The sequence below is a fragment of the Lissotriton helveticus genome, chromosome 2_1 (assembly GCF_964261635.1).
Source record: "Lissotriton helveticus chromosome 2_1, aLisHel1.1, whole genome shotgun sequence".
In the NCBI taxonomy this organism is placed as follows: domain Eukaryota; kingdom Metazoa; phylum Chordata; class Amphibia; order Caudata; family Salamandridae; genus Lissotriton; species Lissotriton helveticus.
Window position 1 is genome coordinate 1298237664 of NC_136059.1, and position 16829 is coordinate 1298254492.

The following is a 16829-nucleotide window of genomic DNA, read 5'->3' on the forward strand; positions in this document are numbered from 1 at the left end:
GATACAAGGGGGCCAATATTTGACTCAAATGTGGAATATGCTGGCGCCAAAAACCAAACAAGCCGATGAAGCTTTGGGCTTCTTTCCTATTCCTCGGAACTGCAAAATCAAGAATCTTTTGTTTTACCTGTGGGATCACTTCTCTGTGACCTTCATGCCAATTAATACCCAAAAATGTTACAGTCTGGGATGGACCTTGTAATTTATCCGGGTTGATTTCCCAACCTTTCTCACGCAAACACTCAAGGATTTTATCTAATTGGGTCTGAACTTCATCTTGTGTTTCACCTTGAATCAGAACATCATCAATATAATGACATATCTGAATTCTCGAATGTACAGGTACCTCAGCCAAATGCTCTGCCACCAGCCGGTGACATATCGTAGGACTATGCACATAGCCCTGGGGAAGACTTCTAAACGTCATTTGACGTCCGTTCCATGTAAAACTGAATTGTTCCTGGCATTCAGGGGCAATCGGGATGGAAAAGAAAGCATTAGCAATATCAATGGACGCATACCATGTACCTGGATGCTTTTGAATTCTTTCAATTAAAGTAATGATATCCGGTACTGCGACAGTCAAGGGGGGTGTATACCTATTCAGTTCTCGATAATCAACAGTCATGCGCCAGGAGTTATCACTCTTACGCACGGGCCAAACAGGATTATTCCAAGCAGAAGTAACCGGAGTTATAACTCCTGCATCCACCAAATCCTGAATAGTGGTACTAATTTCTTCATGACCACCTGGAATACGATACTGCTTCTGGCAAACCACTTTTGTCGCCTGGGGAATCTTTATAGGGGGCATTCTTAAACGACCAACCCGTACGGGTCTGGATGATATATAATGTTTAGTTCCAAATTGATAACATCCATCATCCAAATGCAAAGTCATTCCTTTCAAAATGTCAATTCCAATTATGTACTCTAAGAGTGGCACGACTAATACAGAATATTCTTTTCTAGGAATTCCGCCTATTCTCATTTCAATTGTAGTTTGTACTGCGGGAGTTTCCTTTCCACCTAAACCAGTAATTGTAAAAAATTGGCCTTTAAATTTCTTTGATTTTCCATGAATAAGAGTGGCCTCCGCTCCTGTATCTACCAATGCTCGGGCCCTTTGAATATTACGATGTCTCCAAAAAATTTCAATATCTACATAGGGTCTATTATCTCGGTGAGCCCATCTGTGTACGGGAGCTTGACCTACTTCCTAGTCATTTTTACTGCGTTCTATCATCCAGGACAAATCAGGATAAATGTTCTCGCGTTTCTCAGGTATCAATATATCATGTTCATATCCATCTCCCTTACGAAATGGATTCCTGTCCTCCGTATTGTACTGTGAATTTCGATCAGAAAATCTGTGTCGATCCTCCCTCCTCCTCAACTCAGGGGACTGATCCCTTTCATCTCTACGTCTGCTGTTAACATAATCATCTCTCCTCCTTTCTCTTTCCCCCTCTCTCTCTCTCTCTCTTCCACGACGAGGGGACGCATCACGTACATATCGTCGATCATCACGACGATCAGAACGCACACGACGGTTGTCATCACCGCTGTCATCAGAATACTCACGATCGCACTCATTCGTCCGCACACGCCGGGCACCCTCCTTTCGGTCTAAACCGCGTTTGCGAAACAAGTCCACAAACGAGAAGTAGTTTCACCATCAATATCCTCCTTCCTCACACCATCAGCCAAAAGTGCCATAAACATGTCACGTCTAGTAAGCTTATTGTCTCCAGGAGTACGAGTGTCAGACCGGGACTGTCGTTCAGGTTTAAACCAATCACCCAACTCACCGAGCTGGCGTACAGATTCCAGTACCATAGACAACGCGTTACCAGTCTGATTGATCAATAAAGTCATCATGACTTGCTTATAAGCAACCGGGGAAGAACGAATAATACGATTCCGCACAGAAGACGTCAACAAACCATCAAGCAATCTGTCAGCAGTACTCAGAAAAATCGCAGTTTTCATCACCTCCTCTTTGAGACGTTGTGCAGCATCGCGCAATGTATACCACGGCTTGTCATTCACAGGCCAGTCAGATTCAGTAGGGTACTTTTGATTACAACCCTCAGTCGCCAACTGAAGCAAACTGATTTGACCACCACCATTATAATTACGAAAATGATCTTGTACAGTAGAATCCAAACTCAAGGAACAAAATTTCAAAGAATCGCCAGCATCCAACATAATGCCAGCAGCGCCCAGTTCATAAAGGCGCACCATCCACGTAAGCAAGGTCTCACCAGCGCGCTGTCGAAATCGCTGCAAAATATCACTAATTTCCTGTTGAGTAAAATCCTCCAAAGAATCCAAAGGAATACCGTTCGGATTACCGGGAGCCTGCTGCAACTTCCTACGAAAAACAGGATGTGCAGAGACCGCAGGAAGAGCACCACAAGGAGCCTGATCAGTAAACTTAGGGGAACAATCCGTATGAGAAGTATCAACATAATGCAAAGAGCGATCGTAGTCGCGGGACTCAACATCTGTAGCACAAGAAGCAGATTTAAAAGCCTGTCCGGAGCGAGAAGACTCGCGATTGTTAGACTCCTCATCCGAGGAACGAGAATCACTCGAATTCCAGATATTACCATCCCATTCATCAGGATTCCAATCCAGTCCGGCTTTCGCCACGACCAGTCGCACTTTCCGTTTAGAAACGCGAAACTGACGATTCTTGTATTTATATCGTGCAATCCGCACAGCCGCCCTTTCAGCGATAGTCTGATACGTTTCAAGTTTGTCGGCAAGCAATTTATTTTGACACCGCAACAAAGTATGATCATTCTGAATTTCAACAAACTTCCGTTCCATTTCCACATGCTCCTTCTGCAATTTCAACAACCTCTCATGTACAAGCCTGTACGCAGACAAGACAATCCAACCTCTGCGCCCTAAAATAGGAAGCTCATCACCCTTCGCTACTGGCGCCTTCTGCAAACAGGAAATCACATCAGCCGGCTCCGCCAGCTCCAGACAAGAATTCCAATTTTCACTCAAACCAGTAGAATCAGCCCACTCGCGGGCCAAGGCCTCATAAGGCGTTAAATCCCAGCCGGGAATATCAACAGGCAACTTAAAAACAGATTTCGACTTTTTCAAAAACATCCTGACAAAACAAAAACTATACACACAATTATAGACAAATAATACACAAATGAAATCACGTACGCGCCGAGTACAAATTGAAAAACAACTACAACGCACACAGGTTTCGTAAACGGTTCGTGACGCCAAATGTTCTGCCTGGTTTCTCAGATTAGATAGAACCAGCTCATCAGAGCCTTACTAACTCAGCCAGAACGTTACCCTCTCCCCCTCCCTAGGACCTATTCACAACATGTAACAACATATATCTACCACCTAAGGACAGGGAATTCCTAAGATGCATACCATGTACCTCCTATAATATCAGCAATCGGCGGCCTCGCGGTCCCATACGAACCCAGACCTCTCTACCCAGACGGCAGTATCAGAATCGGCGGCCTCGCGGTCCCAAACGAACCCAGACCTCTCTACCCAGACGGCAGTATCAGAATCGGCGGCCTCGCGGTCCCATACGAACCCAGACCTCTCTACCCAGACGGCAGTATCAGAATCGGCGGCCTCGCGGTCCCATACGAACCCAGACCTCTCTACCCAGACGGCAGTATCAGAATCGGCGGCCTCGCGGTCCCATACGAACCCAGACCTCTCTACCCAGACGGCAGTATCAGAATCGGCGGCCTCGCGGTCCCATACGAACCCAGACCTCTCTACCCAGACGGCAGTATCAGAATCGGCGGCCTCGCGGTCCCATACGAACCCAGACCTCTCTACCCAGACGGCAGTATCAGAATCGGCGGCCTCGCGGTCCCATACGAACCCAGACCTCTCTACCCAGACGGCAGTATCAGAATCGGCGGCCTCGCGGTCCCATACGAACCCAGACCTCTCTACCCAGACGGCAGTATCAGAATCGGCGGCCTCGCGGTCCCATACGAACCCAGACCTCTCTACCCAGACGGCAGTATCAGAATCGGCGGCCTCGCGGTCCCATACGAACCCAGACCTCTCTACCCAGACGGCAGTATCAGAATCGGCGGCCTCGCGGTCCCATACGAACCCAGACCTCTCTACCCAGACGGCAGTATCAGAATCGGCGGCCTCGCGGTCCCATACGAACCCAGACCTCTCTACCCAGTGGCAGTTTATCCTATGATTACCATTACATAAAGGGATCAGTCTCACTATTCATCAGGGTTATAGAACTACAGTATTCCCGATCACACAACGGTTGCCAATTTGGATAATGTACAACTTATTCTCTAGTTCAAGGGGCTCCTCTCTCCCTTATTCAGTTACCACTTACCTGATCAGGGTTAGCATCTGTTCACATAGCAGCATCTGACTAGAAGAATAGGTTACCCTCTCATACAAGAACACGCAGCACATGTCGGTTCACTAAGAACTGGGGTACTTTATTTCTCATTACAATAAACAAACATATAACACCATACTACAACACATAACCTGCAAAGAGAAGTGAAAGATTAGGTTGTACACTCTAATAAGAAAGGGTCGACATCACCTTATTAATATGAAGTCTGCACTCAGCAGTCATCTAGGTTCCCTTCTCGTCTGTGCCTTGGCTCGTCTTGAAGTCACACCTCCGCAATCACGGGTACACGGCTGCACCGCTATGCGCTGTTCCCTTCACCCTTCTCCAAGTCACTGGAACCTTCCTTTCATCGGCTACTCTCTTTTCCCTGGCTGTTCTGCTAAGAGAGTATCTGTTTCTCGATTCTTCTCCGCCTTTGGAATGGCGTCTGTCTTCCCTGGAATAAGTAATAGCTTTACTGCTAACGGCTAGATGCCGCCTACGGACTAACTCCACAACTGTCTCGGGCTTTCACTAATATAGAAGCGTGTTTCTTCATGGAAAATTCCAGCCAGTAACCTGCCGCCCACCAAATTCTTGTACCTCCCCGTACCAAGGACACGTTCCCAGCCGGCCGGCCTGATGTTGTGTCTTCGGCATGAAGAAAAATACAATCCTTCGACAAGGGCCGGCCTGAACCGGTTCTCTCCAAGCGAACAACACCTCATAACTAAAACATTACACTTGACCTAGAAGCATCCCAAGCTGCCGGGGCAGAAAGAAAGATGGAGTCTCTCCCGTTTGAGGCCTACCAGGCCCGAATTGAGCACAACTCCATGGAAAGTATAATAATACCCTAACTAAAGGACGGATTATCCCTAATACTAACGAATCTATCCCCTAGCCTATGTGTATAAGCCCTAATCTAAGGGGGAGAATACAGAATTATATCAAAGTGCCTTGTAAATAGGCTCTATCCACTACCCTGACCCTTGCACTGGAATGATAAGAGACTGAAGTCACCATCAATCACCTTTCCTCAAAAGAGGGCCGGGAAAATCAAGCAGAACATCCCTATTGTCTCTTCCTTTATCCTCACTTTCTCACCCCTCCTACCCCCAACTACGTTTCTCCCTCCTTTCTCTCCTCTCCCAATGTATTGCTGATTGCTTTATGTAATGTTTAATTGTTTGTTCTTTTTCTATTATATTGCTGAACCACATTGTTCCACTTCCTCTCGTCTCTCCTGTCCTCTTCTCCCTCATTCTTCCTCTATTTTATATCTCTCCTTCTCTCCTCTCTCAATCGTTTTGAGACTGAACTATTTTGTCTGATCCCCAATGGAGCTACCTGGTTTAGCTATAGGGGAGATGGGCCGTGGATTCCCTCCTTGGTCGTCACCTACCCAGTCGGTCTTTAGACAGACTTCTTTTCGTCTCTCCTTATTGTCTCTTCCCTTATCATCACTCTCACACCTCCCCTACCCCCACTACTTTTCTCTCTCCTTCCTCTCCTCTCCCAATGTATTGCTGATTGTTTTGATGTAATGTGTAATTTGTGATCTTTTTCTGTTCTATTGTTGAACCACATTGTTCCACTTCCTTTCATCTCTCCTGTCCTCTCCTCCCTCATCCACCCTCTATTTTATGTCTCTCCTTCTCTCCCCTCTCAATGTATTGAGACTGAACTATTTTGTCTGACGCCCGATGGAGCTACCTGGTTTAGCTATAGAGGAGATGGACCTTGGATTCACTCCATGGTCGTCACCTACCCAGTCGGTCTTTAGACAGACTTCTTTTCATCTCTCCTTATTATCTCTTCCCTTATCCTCCCTTCCTCACCTCCCCTGCCCCCTCCACTACTTCTCCCTGTCCTTTCTCTCCCCTACTAATTAGCCTCCTTATAGAATCACACTACCTTGACGTCCTGTTTCTAACCGAGACTTGGACGCAGGCCGATTGTAATATTGATCTTGCATCCGCCTGTCCACTCAACTTCAATATCCTGCACCTCCCTAGACCTAAAGGCCGTGGGGGCGGAGTTGGTATTATATTCCGTGCCTCCTGGACTGTTGGCACTATAGACATAGACCCAGTGCCTGGGGTCGAGCTCCTTGGTTTGACCATAAACTCCCACTTGGGAGATATTTTCACGGCCATAATTTGCTATCGGCCCCCAGGAGCTTTCTCCCTTTCGCAACAACAAGCACTACTTACAATTTTTACAAACATGGCAACCTCCCATAACAAATTAATTATTGTGGGAGATTTTAATCTCTGGCTTAATGGCAACCTTGACACAGCACTAAATAACCTTTTGGTTTCCTGTGATAGTGTGGGGCTCCACCAACTAATCCAGCAACCAACCCACTCTGCTGGCAATCGACTAGACCTCATTTTCTCGAGTGCAGGCCTAACACAAGTGGGCAACATTTTGCCTATGAGCTGGACTGATCACTCACTCATTAAAATATACATCACCAGTACCAGCGTTAACAAGCTTAAAAACTGTCGTCCAGCTGAATTTACATACCGGAACTGGAAAGCTCTAGGAAAGCCCGGCTCTGCCACCCCAGTTTTCAATATAGATGACAGTGTCTCCACCACTAGCTCGGTGGAAAACAACTTCACAACCTTCAGTAGCAGGATAACTTCTATCACGGACTCCATCGTCCCTTTAAAACGCGGCATTCTTAAAGGGCGAGGATCCGCTCCCTGGTTTACTGATTCTCTGAAAACCCTCAAGTCAGCCTGTAAGCAGGCCGAGAGGAAGTGGAGACATGGCTACTGTGACATTAATAAAACCCTTTGGAAAAACAAACTTATTGAATATAAAGCGGCCATTAGAGTGAGCAAATCGACCTACTATTGCTCCTCAATTGTCAATGCAGCTAACAGCTCAAAAAACATTTTTCAGATCTTAGAGAATCTCATACATCCAGACTGTACGAAGAAAACTTTCCCCCCATCCCAGACGCTCTGTGATAATCTCGCAGAGTTCTTTCTGGATAAAATCACGAGAATCATTAACAACCTGGGATTTTCTCAATCCCAATACCCACCTACCTCTCATGCAACCTGCCCCACAAATTACACCGCCAGGCCAGTCGGTCTGCCCAGGGAAAGTCTCCTGGCTCTCCCCCAGATTCCCGAAGTAGATTTTGAAAGACTGGCACTGAGCATTTCCTCTGGGTCCCCCCTTGACCCACTGCCCCCAAAAATCTGGAAGGCTTACGGGCACGAGCTATTCCACACGCTGCGGAGGATTTGTAACCAATCTCTCCGCAGTGGAGTGGTTCCAAACCCCTGGAAGCAAGCGTTGATCACCCCGCTTCTGAAAAAACCATCCCTGAATCCAGAATGCCTCTCCAATTTTCGCCCCATATCGCTTCTGCCCTTTCCAGCGAAAGTGGTGGAGCGATGGGTCAGCACCTGCCTGTCATCTCACCTCGAGCAGAATCACGTTCTGGACGATTTCCAATTTGGATTTCGTCCAGTCCACGGCACCGAAACAGCTGTACTTACGGCCATGGAAGAACTTCGAGTGCGTGCAGACAGGGGCCAGGCGGTGGCCTTGATCCTGTTGGACCTGTCTGCCGCATTCGACACCGTCAACCACATGATCCTGCTAGAGAGGCTGAGAGCGGCTGGGGTTGATGGCTCAGCCCTGATTTGGTTCCACTCTTTTCTCAGCGACAGGAAACAGGCTGTTTCCCTTCCCCCTTATCAATCTGCCTTCTCCCCAGTCCCTCACGGTGTACCCCAGGGTTCTTCTATCAGCCCGATTCTCTTTAATGTTTATTTACTACCACTGGTCTCTCTCATTAAATCACACAACATAACCACAGTAAACTACGCAGACGACACCCAGCTTATTTTTTCCTGGGAGGGTGAAGACTCTATTACTTTAGAAGCATTCCACGACTGCCTGAGAGATACTGCTGGCTGGTTACACCATAATTCCCTCCAATTTAATTCCTCTAAAACCGAGGTTCTGTTCTTCCCGGCCAGCCGCATACCTCGCCCTCTGCCTGCTGGTTTCTGGCTTCCAGAAAACTCGGACAATCCGACACCTGTGGCCAGTGTTCGGAATCTGGGCGTCATGCTTAATAACAAGCTGAGCATGGAAACACAGGTTTCGAGAACAGTTGCCACCTGCTCTGCCCTTATGCGATCACTACGCAAAATCCTGCCACTACTTCCACTATCCGCTAGAGCGCAGATAGTCAGGTGTACCATTCTTAGTCGCATTGACTATTGCAATGCTCTCCTGCTTGACTCTCCCTTGGTACTACTGGACCGACTCCATCGTGTCCAATCAGCAGCAGCCAAACTGGCCCTTGGATGGACCAGAAGATCCTCAACCAAGGCTGCTCTAGCCGAGCTGCACTGGCTTCCCTTGAAGCAACGTATTGCCTTCAAGTCTCTTTGCTTGGTCTTTAAGGCATTACATGGGCTAGGACCTATCCCTTTACAACGGATGTTTACCTGGTATACACCAACCAGAGCTCTTCGATCCGCCACCGCTCGACTTGTAACAGTACCCAGATTCAAGAGAGCCAGGATCGGGGGAAGATCATTCCGAGTGGCGGCTGCAAAGCTCTGGAACAGTCTGCCCGCCGACATCCGCCATACTTCACAGCTCCTGCCTTTTCGAAAACTAATAAAGACTTGGCTTTTTCCCTAGAGTCCCTCCGTCACTACTAAACAATCTTCTACTATTTCTATCTTAGGAGTAGCCACCCTAGCGCCAGGATGCCTGCCAGGCGACAGCTGCGCTCTATAAATGTTTTAAATAAAAATTAAATAAATAAATACTAATTGTAATGCTTATATATATTACCTACTGGCGGTCGCCAGTAGGTATATATAGTTAGGATTTTTTCCCTATGGGATTTTTGAAAATTCTATGTCTAATAACTTTGGCGTTTGTGGACGGAATTGGCTGAAATTTTCTGGAAAATGGAACATTTTGTTTCTGAGCAGCCCCTGAAAATTTGGCGGGGGGTTCGTCCAAGGGGGGCCGAGAAAAAAGGGGGGTCCCAAAACGTGTTTTTAACATTGAGTTTTCCATAGGGCGGTTGGCCTCACTTTTAGCCCGAACGGCTGAATGGATTTGCATGAAACTTGGCAAAATTGTAGGGACTGGTAGCCCGATGTGCCTTTTGTAGGTCTCAATATATGTGCTCCAGTGGATTTTGAGAAATTAACGTTTAAAAAAAGATATATATCTGTAACAGCGGACCGGGCAGCTCCCCGGTTCGCGGACCGGGGCGCGTACCAGAACTTCGCGTAGCGAAGCTGATTGGCTCTCCGGCGTCTGTCAACATTCTAAACAGTCCGGAGCGGCCGCCATCTTGTCTCTCGGTAGGATCGAGAGACAAGAGGAGGCCAAAACAAAGGGGGAAATAACCATAAGGGGGCATAGTAGATCCTCCCTGACCCCCTAGGTTTAATGTGGAGGCTTTAAAAGGGCCCCGCGGGGCAAAAAAAAATAAAAAAATGTTTTGTTTTTTTGCGTGGGTAGCGCCCGGTCCGCGAACCGGGAAGCGTTCTGGGCAGCGTACTACAATGAAAAATGAATGATAGACTTTTCAAATGCTGTATGTTAATTGATTGTTGGTTTTGTTGATTATTTTTTATTTTCTTTATTTTTTAAGCATTTTTTTTTTATTGTGATTGTGTTTCATAATTTATTAAACTTTCTAACATTTCATTGTTAGAAATTTCATAATTATCATGGAATATACATTGTAGTCTCTGAGGGTGTAAAATGTCCTCATTTGCAAGGAGGTTATCTACTGCTTGTACACATTGCAGTAGTTCATTGTCCCAAGTTTCATCGAAAAATTCAATATCATTTTCATCAATGATTTCTTGGCTGCTCTCTTGCAGGGCAATTTGAAATTCAACTTTCTGTTCGCCTTCCATTTTGCCTGAAATTTAGATTAAAAAAATATATATTAGTAGAGATAGGGCACTGTTGGGATTAATTTTAGATAGGCAGTTTTTATCAGTGAATTTATCTTTGGGCAGTGTATAGTATCAGAGTGGAAGTAGGAATATAAAAAAGTGTATGTGATTTAACGTAAGTAAATTCATAATTATACAAGAGAAGCCTAACTCCATCCATAACTATAACAGAGAAGTCTATCTAAATCTATAACTACTACAGAGGGATAGTATATAACTATCAGAAAAAGTTTACCATATTAACTTATAGTGCACAATATACTTCAGTTTTAAAAATAAAAACTTACCTTTAGAAAGAAGTTGAAGGAATTAGTGAAAATACTATTGAAATGTACACCAAGAAGTAGTAGTCAAAATGGCTGTGTTTTCTTCTCTTCCTTTATATATATTGAGGTATATAACCAATGAAATGTCAGGTAAAAAAAGTAGAAAATGAAAGTAACATTTTCATTGGTTGTCAATTCCAACACTTCAGATGTGTTTTGTGAAGTAATTTACCTCAGGGTATTTAGAGAGGTCTACAGGCTAAATGGCTCAATGGAATTCCAATCAAATTTGTGAAAATGGTAGGGATTGGTATGTAGTATGAGCTAATCTATATTTGGTGAAATTGTCTCCAGTGGCTTTTCTGTGAACTACTTTCCCACCTTTTTTGATGGTGCGCTTCCCAGGGAGCGACCCGGTACGCGAACCGTTGAGCGCCTCGGTTCGCGGACCTTAAGCGTTCCGGGAGTCCACCATTTTGTGTTTCGGTCGAATTAAGATACAAGATGGAGGGCAAATAATGTTCAGAATGGGTAGAAGGGGGCACGGTAGAGTTATCTTGACCCCCTAGGTTTTGTGAGGGTGGCTGAGGAGGCTTATATGTGCGAAAAAAAACATTTTTTTAAAAATTTTAGCTCCCGGTTCGCGTACCGGGTAGCGCCCCAGGGAGCGTACTTTGTTGAAAATTAGTGAAAAATGTTAGAGTAAAATAATAATTGTGAGTGATTAGATGTAGGGTAGGTCTGAGAAGAGCTTTTGGATTTATGGTACATTTAGGTACTTATAAGTAGGTACCAATGCACATTCTTAAATTCAGAGTGAAAATTCTGTTGCCCTCATCTGAGAAGTGAACTCCATCTCCTCTGTAGATATCTTGCATGTAGTAACGCAAGTTATTGTTGTACAGGGAGCCCATTCCATGGTCTCTCATGTAAGCTGAAACAGATTTGTTTACATGCTTCCTCGACTTCTCAATTTGTGGACAAAATTGGTTTGACCACCTCCATTTCTGTCTTTGGCATATATTTGAATATACCAAGGCAGTCTGAGGAAAAAGTGCCATTAATTGCTCAAAGGTGTCCTTTAAAAGCATTTCCAGACCTACACCAGTCAAAGTGCCCAAGTCATTACCTCCACAGTGCACAATTAAAAGGTCAGGTTTCGGCAAATGCATAAAGGTTTTCACCAATGGTATCAATTGGTGACATTTTAATCCTCTGTGGCCAAACCACTTAATTTCCACATCTTGTAAATTGAGGTTAGGTAAATTCCTGTTTTCAACGTACCTTTGAGCCCAGTGAATATAACTATGTCCAACAATCCAGACAGAAAACATGGTGAGAGAAGGTTCTCCTGCAGTCAGATGAAGTGTGGCAATGAAATGGCAGTTGAAAAAATGAGAGTGTAAAATGAAAAAAAACTGTGGAGTTTCTGTGTTCATGAAGCAGTAACAGTGATTGGTGGATTTTGATTGCTGAAAACAGAAAGTTAGGGTGCACGGATGTGTTCTTTGAAAGATGTATTTTGAGTGGTCAATAAAAAATCATTAAATGAAAGAATGCACTGGATATGCAGGTGCACTGAGAGTTCAGAGTTCAATTGCAACATTGTTGTGTGAACTTGCAAACACCAGAGGTCTTCCAAGAGGTGGTTGCTATGCAAAAAAAGCAGAGAGGGGGCAGAGGGGGGAAGGGTTTTCATTTGAAAAAAGTGAGGGAAGAGTTTTGATTGGGTGACATGAGAGATATGTGTGAAGAATTACAGCATTTCTGTGCTTTTGATAGCTGCAGACTCTGGAGTGCATACCTTTTGCTCTGCTGAAGACAAATTGGTGTGTTTCTGAGACTGTTTTCAAACTCAAAGTATTTGCTAAGGTGAGAAAATATTTCTTTAATTTAGATAGAGAATAGTGTGCTTTAAGGAGAAAATTATGAATTATGTGGCGCAAATTGCTTGTAAATATGCTCCCACCTGTGCATGGAAAATTTAGATTTTGAATGTTTGTGTTACATAGCCATGTTAAAAGTGATACAAACATGCTGCAAAGGCAATCAAAAAACGCTTTTATGTGTCTTAAGGACATTTTAAGTAATTTTCCCATGTGCAGTGTTTTGAAATTATGATTTGAAAATCGTTTTTGGGGAAAAGGAATTGTTTTTAAATTTATGACAAGGACATAATGGTGTATGCTTCTTTATAAGGCAATTGACTGTCCCTGATGTTATTTTACCCATTTTAATGTAAGACCTTTCTCTGTGGCGCAAATTGCTTGTAAATATGCTCCCACCTGTGCATGGTAAATTTAGATTTTAAATGTTTGTGTTACATAGCCATGTTAAAAGTGACCCAACCATGCTGGAAAGGCAATCAAAAAACGCTTTCATGTGTCTTAAGGACATTTTAAGTCATTTTCCCATGTGCAGTGTTTTGAAATTATGATTTGAAAATCGTTTTTGGGGAAAAGGAATTGTTTTTAAATTTATGACAAGGACATAATGGTGTATGCTTCTTTATAAGGCAATTGACTGTCCCTGATGTTATTTTTCCCATTTTAATGTAAGACCTTTCTCTGTGGCGCAAATTGCTTGTAAATATGCTCCCACCTATGCATGGCAAATTTAGATTTTGAATGTTTGTGTTACATAGCCATGTTAAAAGTGATACAAACATGCTGCAAAGGCAATCAAAAAACGCTTTTATGTGTCTTAAGGACATTTTAAGTAATTTTCCCATGTGCAGTGTTTTGAAATTATGATTTGAAAATCGTTTTTGAGGTAAAGGAATGTTGTTAAAATTTATGTGCGCCATATGCCCCCAAATTTCTTTTTCAGGGGTGCAGCAGGGTGTTATTGAGACACCCCTGCACCTTTGGAAAAATTCCTATTTTGTGATGAGCTAATTGCTAATCGCAAATTGCAACCTTCATTCCTATGAGCCTCCTAGCCCATGGAAATGAATGGGTAATTTGCAATTAGCAATTTGCTCATCGCAAATTTGGAATGGTAAAGAATCGCTATTTATTTCTTAAAATTCGCTATTTTGGAAATGCAAAATAGTTATATGATACATATGGCGGTTGATGTCTAACAAGATAAGAAGCTTAGGGATACATTTATGATGACTGGCGCAATGAAGTGGACATCACTTACTTCATTGGTAGAGCTTTACATGTATTATGTCCTCTGTATTCTTCATCAAGCGTAACTTTAATCTGCAATCCTGAGTCGGCCTCACTTTAAACAAACCTCTGGATAGGCCACATCTTATTGTCATCCTGAATTAATCATTTAAAATGCTAGGGACAGATTTATGATAGGTGTATGCCTCTTTTGCGCCACTTAGAAAACACTGTCCATGGGGAAATGACTTAAAATGTCCTTAAGACACATGAATGTGTTTTTTTAAAACGTTTGCAATTTTTTTGGGTCACTTTTAACATGGCTATGTGACTCAAACAGTCAAAATCTAAATTCGCCATGCACAGGTGGGAGCATATTTACAAGGAATGTGCTACATGGGGAAAGGTCTTATAATGTAATATGGGAAAAATGACATCAGAGACACTGAAATGCCTTATAGAGAAGCATACACCATTATGTCCTTGTCATAAATTTGCAAACCATTACTTTTCCCCAAAAACGATTTTCAAATCATAATTTGAAAACACTGCACATGTGGAAATGACTTAAAATGTCCTTAATTCAAAATTTGCTATTCCTTATTTTGCGATTGCACTGAAGGATTTGCAAATTTTGCGATTCCTTAAATGCAATGTATCAAACAAAAAATATGTAAAAAATGATATTAAGGATTTGGAAACTACCACCAACTTCTAGTTTGTGGTAATTTGCGAATTCTTTTCAAAAAGCATTTTTTTCCAAAAAACAAAAGGTCCCATATGACGCCCATACATGCCCTTAGGGCATGTATGTGTGCCATATGCCCCCAAATTTCTTTTTCAGGGGTGCAGCAGGGTGTTCTTGAGATACCCCTGCACGCTTGAAAAAATTCCTATTTTGTGATGAGCTAATTGCTAATCGCAAATTGCAACGTTCATTCCTATGAGCCTCCTAGCCCATGGAAATGAATGGGTAATTTGCAATTAGCAATTTGCTCATTGCAAATTAGGAATGGTAAAGAATTGCTATTTATTCCTTAAAATTTGCTATTTAGGAAATGCTAAATAGTTTGATGGTACATATGGTGGTTCATCTGTAACAAGATAAGAAGCTTAGGGATACATTTATGATGACTGGCGCAATAAAGTGCACATTACTTACTTCATTGGTAGGCCTTTACATGTATTATCTCCTCTGTATTCTTCATCAAGCGTAACTTTAATCTGCAATCCTGAGTAGGCCGCACCTTAAACAAACCTCTGGATAGGCCACACTTTATCGTCATCCTGGATTAATCATTTAAAATGCTAGGGACAGATTTATGATAGGTGTATGCCTCTTTTGTGCCACTGTGCGTCACTTTTATGATGCAGCGGCGGTGCTAATTTGCAATTAGCAATTTGCTTATTGCAAATTAGGAATGGTAAAGTATTGCTATTTATTCCTTAAAATTTGCTATTTAGGAAATGCAAAATAGTTTGATGGTACATATGGTGGTTCATCTGTAACAAGATAAGAAGCTTAGGGATACATTTATGATGACTGGCGCAATAAAGTGCACATTACTTACTTCATTGGTAGGCCTTTACATGTATTATCTCCTCTGTATTCTTCATCAAGCGTAACTTTAATCTGCAATCCTGAGTAGGCCTCACCTTAAACAAACCTCTGGATAGGCCACACTTTATCGTCATCCTGGATTAATCATTTAAAATGCTAGGGACAGATTTATGATAGGTGTATGCCTCTTTTGTGCCACTGTGCGTCACTTTTATGATGCAGCGGTGGTGCAAAAGATTTGCTATGAGGCGACAACATTACAAATTGATGCATTTAGGCAGATATGTCATGGTGTAAAAAAAACGTACCACATGAAACTGATGCAGCAGTGATGCAAAAGATGCACCATGTCGCAAGACAGGCCTCACTTGGGGCCATATGTATCAAGCTAATTAGCATTCGCAAAGATCAAAATTCTACGAATTTCGGCCTTTGCGAATGTTTATTAGACAAATGGTATGTATCAAACAAGTTTGATGCAAAATAAGGAGTAGCAAAATTTGCTATTCCTTATTTTGCAATTGCACTGAAGGATTTGCAAATTTTGTGATTACTTAAATGCAATGTATCAAACAAAAAATATGTAAAAAATGACATTAAGGATTTGGAAACTATTGTGGTAAATTGGTGGTAATTTGTGAATTCTTTTCAAAAAGCTTTTTTTCAAAAAAACAAAAGGTCCCATATGACGCCAACACATGCCCTTAGGGCATGTATGTGTGCCATATGCCCCCAAATTTCTTTTTCAGGGGTGCAGCAGGGTGTTCTTGAGACACCCCTGCACCATTGGAAAAATTCCTAATTTGTGATGAGCAAATTGCTAATCGCAAATTAAACCTTCATTCCTATGAGCCTCCTAGCCCATGGAAATGAATGGGTAACTTGCAATTAGCAATTTGCTCATTGCAAATTAAGAATGGTAAAGAATTGCTATTTATTCCTTAAAATTCGCTATTTAGGAAATGCAAAATAGTTTCATCTGTAACAAGATAAGAAGCTTAGGGATAGATTTATGATGACTGGTGCATCACCAGGGATGTGTCAGTCATCCTGCGCCGCTGTTCCGCCACCCATGGTGTGCTGCATTTAGAATGCGGGGCATCATGGGGCAAAAATGGCACAGATGCGTGACGTATCTGTGCTGTAAAGGTAGTGATTGCTGGAGTTGTATCGCAAGTGCAATGCAGCTCAAGCAAGGTTCAGGGGTGCCCCATCTCCACAATGTTGCGTCAAGACCTATGCCTGCTTAAAGCAGGCGCAGGGTTTTGACGAAGCTTTCTCCTATCTGATTGTAAATACGGCACACCATGGGTGGCAGAGTAGTGGTGCACGTTAACTGGTGCATGCCTGGGGATGTGCCATTTAACATAAATCTGCCCCTTTACATTTAAGTATGTGCAGGACACACAGAGTCGGTGAGGCTTATCCAAGGTTAAGAAGAGATGAGTCCTGTTCACTGAAAATTTAGACATAGTCTTCACCTGCTCAGCATTGTTGGACATGGCTAAATAATAGCTGCAAAATATTACT